Genomic DNA, 5,791 nt, shown 5'->3' with positions numbered 1-5,791 from the left:
ATCCATATCCGCATTCATACATACACATCCATATCCACATCCACATGCATACATTCATTATCACGTCCTCATTCATACATCCACATCCACATACATACATACATCCACATCCACATTCCCATTCACATCTATACATCCATATCTACATGCACATTCACATCCATACATCCACATCTATATCCTCATTCACATCCATACATCCACATTCATGCATCCACATCTACATGCATACATCCATACATACACATCCACATTTACATCCATGCATCCACATCCACATCCATACATCCACATCCATACATCCACATTCATACATCCACATCCACATCCATACATCCACATCTACATGCTTATCTCCATTTTCACATCCTCATTTATACATCCACATCCCATATCCACATTCATACATACACATCCATATCCACATCCACATGCATACATACATCCACATCCACATTCCCATTCACATATATACATCCATATCTACATGCACATTCACATCCATACATCCATATCTATATCCTCATCCACATCCATACATCCACATTCATGCATCCACATCTACATGCTTATCTCCATTTTCACATCCTCATTTATACATCCACATCCCATATCCACATTCATACATACACATCCATATCCACATCCACATGCATCTTATCATATCTTATCACTTCCCATATCTTTTATGCATACCTCTATGCATGAAATTCAATTATGCTAAAAGAAACACTTTTATAATAAAATATTCAACTTTTATGCATACCTCTATGCATGAAATCCAATATGATAAAAGTAACACTTTTGATATAAAAAAATTATCCTTTATGCATACTTCTATGCATGAAAATTAAAAATGATAAAAGTAACACTTTTGATATAAAAATTTTTCCTTTATGCATACTTCTATGCATGAAAATTAAAAATGATAAAAGTAACACTTTTGATATAAAAAAATTATCCTTTATGCATGATATTAAAATTCAATTTCTCCATGATTATAATGAAATTCTTTCAATTAATCTAGGATGATAATTCCTAGAATATGGTAGGAAGTCCTCTTTTTATGCTTTGAATGAAATTATTTTATGCATAATTTAGAGGAGCTGCGGTGGCAACGTGTGAGGTAGCTTGGTTACGCAAGCTACTTGGCTGATTTGGGGTTGCATGTGGAGAGAAAGGTTGTCATATAATGTGACAATCTTAGTAGTATACAGTTGGCCAGAAACCCAAGTTTCCATGCACTAATGAAGGGTGGTTGCAAGATGAGGGAACTCACTTTCGTTCACTCTCTCTAAAATTGGGACATCCATGCATCTCGGGCGGAGTACCTCGATCGTGATAGTGCCGCGAATTAAAAGACAACACGTGCCTCCCGAGCCTAAATCGACATATCTCGATCGAGATGCCAACTAATGCCACGCTAGCAGGTCCGGGTTTCCAGGCATCATCCATGTCACCAATACATGTCACCGCCACCACATTATCTCGATCGAGATATCTATGCCACTCGGATCCACATCAGGGCCACGCTGTATCCCCCTAGGCATATTTGACTAGCACATCTCCATCGTCCACGTATCTCGAACGAGAAATTAACATCAAATCGCGACCATTCATTGTTCGAGGTAATGGGATACAATCTCCACCGTCCCCATATCTCGATCGAGATACTGAGATCAAATCTCAACCGTCCAAATATCTCGATCGAGATACAGAGATACAATCTGCACCGTCCAAATATCTCGATCGAGATACGTAGATGCAATATCCACCGTTTAATTATCTTGATCGAGATACGTAAACGCAATCTATACCGTCCATTCACGTACGTTGGAAGATGCGATCTCGGCCGTTTAAATATCTCGATCGAGGTATATAATGAATCTTGACCGTCGACATACCTTGTCGTGGTAATGACTTTAAATCGTGGCCGTTCATGTACCTCGAACGAGATAGTAATATCAAATCTCAGCCGTCGATCCTTCCCCAACCCTAAAATTAAGTGTGTATCTTGGCCGTATGTTGCACTAACCCTAATATCCAGAGCGTTAATCTTGCAAACCCTAAATTGCATGATGTTACCGAACCTCGATCGAGGTTACAAAACCGGAAAACTTTTTTTTTTGCCTCATTGTCACAAGTTGTTTTCACTCTCCTTGCTCTCTTGATTTGGATTAGCATTAGTGAGCCCATTAGCATTGTTTTATAGCTTCATTAGTGCTACTTAGCACTAAGCATTAGACCCTTCACATTAGACCCTTCACATTGGACCTTTGTGTTTGGCTTAGGTTTTAGCATGGAGTCACACGAGGAGGGCCACGAGGAGGGCCGCTCATCTATTTGCAGACCTCATCGCGGAGATAGACCGCGAGTTAGCGGCTATCCGTAGGAGTGCTAGAGACACACCGTCTACATTACATATCGTGGCAGACTTGGAGGCGATGCTTGCGTCCCTTCGTAGCCTTCACGATATTGTTTATGTAGATGAGTGGATAGCCCACCATCGCACTGCTCCTGTGTCACATGGCCTGATATATCGTGGTAGACTTGGAGGCGATGCTTGCGTCCCTTCGTAGCCTTCATGATATTGTTTATGTAGATGAGTGGATAGCCCACCATCGCACTGCTCCTGTGTCACATGGCCTAACATATCGTCAGGTCTGTGATCTTGCTCCTGTTAGGGATGGAGCCTACCTAGATCTTTTCCTCGATAGTCGTGGGATGAGGCCTGGGGGGGCGGGCAAGCCCCTTACTATTTCGCGGTGTTCGCATCCTCGTATAGTGGCACATATCTATAGTCGATATGTTGCCGCATATGGGAGGATGCCGAACAACCGCCATATTCCCATATACTTCGCAAAGCAGTTATATGCGGAGTTTGTCTTAGGGGAGGAGGTGGATTACACCAGCCATCGTTCGGGTGGTGGTGCTGGCCGAGGCCGTCTCCAGGACCAGGGTAGGCGACCTCCACCAGCCTTCGTGTAGCACCACAGATCCTTCATTTGTGCCATTGTCGACAGTAGAGGCTCTTGGCACCCAGGTCGGCATTGACGTACAGAGTACCACGGAGAGCATCCACCAGCACGTGGTGCGCCTGTTCTCACGATCTATACCGACGACGACAGATGTCGAGGTATTTACATATATATTAGGTCTTAAGTTTTTTTGGTCATTTATCTACATGTTTATATATACTTTTCTATATTTTTACATGAGCAGCATGGTTGATTGTGTCATGTAGGTTCCCACACCTACCACTGAGAGACTCACTCAGGAGTTGGTAGAGGCGAGAGCGGAGATTGACCGCCTCAGAGCTGCATTACAGATGGCAGAGGCAGCTACTGCAGAGGCACAGCATCTGAGAGAGTCCAACATCCAGCAGGTAGGTTTCTCTTGCACGTAAAAGAGTTATAATTAAGGTCCTAAGTTATAAATTTCTTTAAGTAATACCTAATGAGAGACTAATGAATTATTTTAATGCTTTACTTTTTTGCGTAGGCTCGGACCGAGGTAGAGAGCTTTAGAGCTGAGGCACAACATCATCAGATTATGGAGCAGATTGCCCAGCATAGGGCAGAGCAGTTGATGCTGCATGTTCGAGAGTTTCGTAGATCCTCGGACGTGACAGTGCCTTACCTACCTTTATATCCACAGCCTGTCTCACAGAGGTTTTTCGACGACCTCTCCCGCAGGATGCACCACCCTTGCTACGTGATGCGTGCTGCGCTTTATGTATCGAGGACATTGATAGTACAGGTGGATATGCCCTGGGATGTGGACATATTTTCCACTTGTCTTGCATCACCCAGGACATTGATAGTACAGGTGGATATGCCCTGGGATGTGGACATATTTTCCACTTGTCTTGCATCACCCAGGAGCTAGTCCGGTTCTCAGCATGCCCCTCTTGCCGTGCACGCGTCGACCTAGCGACGTACAAGGTTTTGGGCATCGATGATCTTCACCCAGGCCTCGTTCGAGTAGATGCCAGGACTGGCAGGCCTATTGATTTTACATCAGCTATTGACTTGGGACTCGACGCCTTCGACGATAGAGCCCAGGAGCCTGAGGTGCCTCCTGAGATAGAGTGGAGCTCACATGAGTTTGATGCTTACCAGAGAGTCCTACATGAGAGCCAGATCACAGCATATGAGCGCGTGGGTGGTGCTGGCCCTAGTGGCACCTCGGGTGATGGTGCTAGCAGCAGTGCTGCTTCTCATGAGCAGCATGTCCTTACAGCAGAGGAGCTTACACGAGCAGAGTGGCAGACACGTACCATTGCAGATTATAGATTTTGGGTTTACAGACAGAGGCATCTTGCATCAGCACGACGTAGAGAGAGAGAGAGGGCCATATAGCAGCTTTTGGGACTCGTGAGCTCCCGAGTACACCGGCACCGGCTCACGATCCTGCCTTTGAGGCAGATCTCCCCGCAAACATTCGACGACCCCCGCAGCCGGCACAGCCTCCTCGACGTGCACAGTAGCCTCGATGCGCACGTCGATCGGCAGTTAGAGATGACGATTTTGATTCGGTTGCCGTTGATAGTGACTAAAATCAGACTAGCTGGGTTAGCTCACTTACATTGTACTTAGATTTTTGGGCAGTGACTAACCTCAGACTAGCTGGGGTAGCTCATTTTCATTCTGATGTACTTATTTGATGTTTATATCATTATGAGTTTTTTCATTATTGAGTATCATTACATTTTAGTTGATGTTCTTGATTTTATTATACTTTTTAACACTTTGGCTATCATATTGTTTGTTGAAAATCTCCATGCCATCGTACCCAAACATGCTCTGATGGGGACCAAACTTTGCAAGCATGGGGGGGGCACCCACCCGCATATGCTTGCAAAGTTTGGTCACAATCAGAGCATGTTTGGATTGGTAATTAGCGCCCAGTGCGGGTTTTTGAAGTCTCTTGGTGCTTAAGAGGCCATGGAAAATCCGGGCCTTCCCCATACCATCGTACCCAAACATGCTCCGATGGGGACCAAACTTTGCAAGCATGTGGGGGTGAACCCGCACTGGGCGCTAATTACCAATCCAAACATGCTCTGATTGTGACCAAACTTTGCAAGCATGTGGGGGGGGATCCCCCCCCCACATGCTTGCAAAGTTTGGTCACAATCAGAGCATGGGATCCCCCCCCACATGCTTGCAAAGTTTGGTCACAATCAGAGCATGTTTGGATTGGTAATTAGCGCCTAGTGCGGGTTTTTGAAGTCTCTTGGTGCTTAAGAGGCCATGGAAAATCCGGGCCTTCCCCATACCATCGTACCCAAACATGCTCCGATGGGGACCAAACTTTGCAAGCATGTGGGGGTGGGTCCCTCCCACATGCTTGCAAAGTTTGGTCACAATCAGAGCATGTTTGGATTGGTAATTAGCGCCCAGTCCGGATTTTTCAAGTCTCTTGGTGCTTAAGAGGCCATGGAAAATCCGGGCCTTCCCCATACCATTATACCCAAACATGCTCCGATGGGGACCAAACTTTGCAAGCATGTGGGGGTGGGTCCCCCCCACATGCTTGCAAAGTTTAGTCACAATCAGAGCATGTTTGGATTGGTAATTAGCGCCCAGTCCACATTTTTCAAGTCTCTTGTTGGTGCTTAAGAGGCCATGGAAAATCCAGGCCTTCCCCATACCATCGTACCCAAACATGCTCCGATAGGGACCAAACTTTGCAAGCATGGGGGGGTGGGTCCCCCCCACATGCTTGAAAAGTTTGGTCACAATCAGAGCATGTTTGGATTGGTAATTAGCACCCAGTCCGGATTTTT

This window comes from Cibotium barometz, chromosome 19 (assembly GCF_041138505.1).
Source record: "Cibotium barometz isolate CiBa-2024 chromosome 19, ASM4113850v1, whole genome shotgun sequence".
NCBI classification, from domain to species: Eukaryota; Viridiplantae; Streptophyta; class Polypodiopsida; order Cyatheales; family Cibotiaceae; genus Cibotium; species Cibotium barometz.
Note: the sequence above shows the minus strand (reverse complement) of the source record.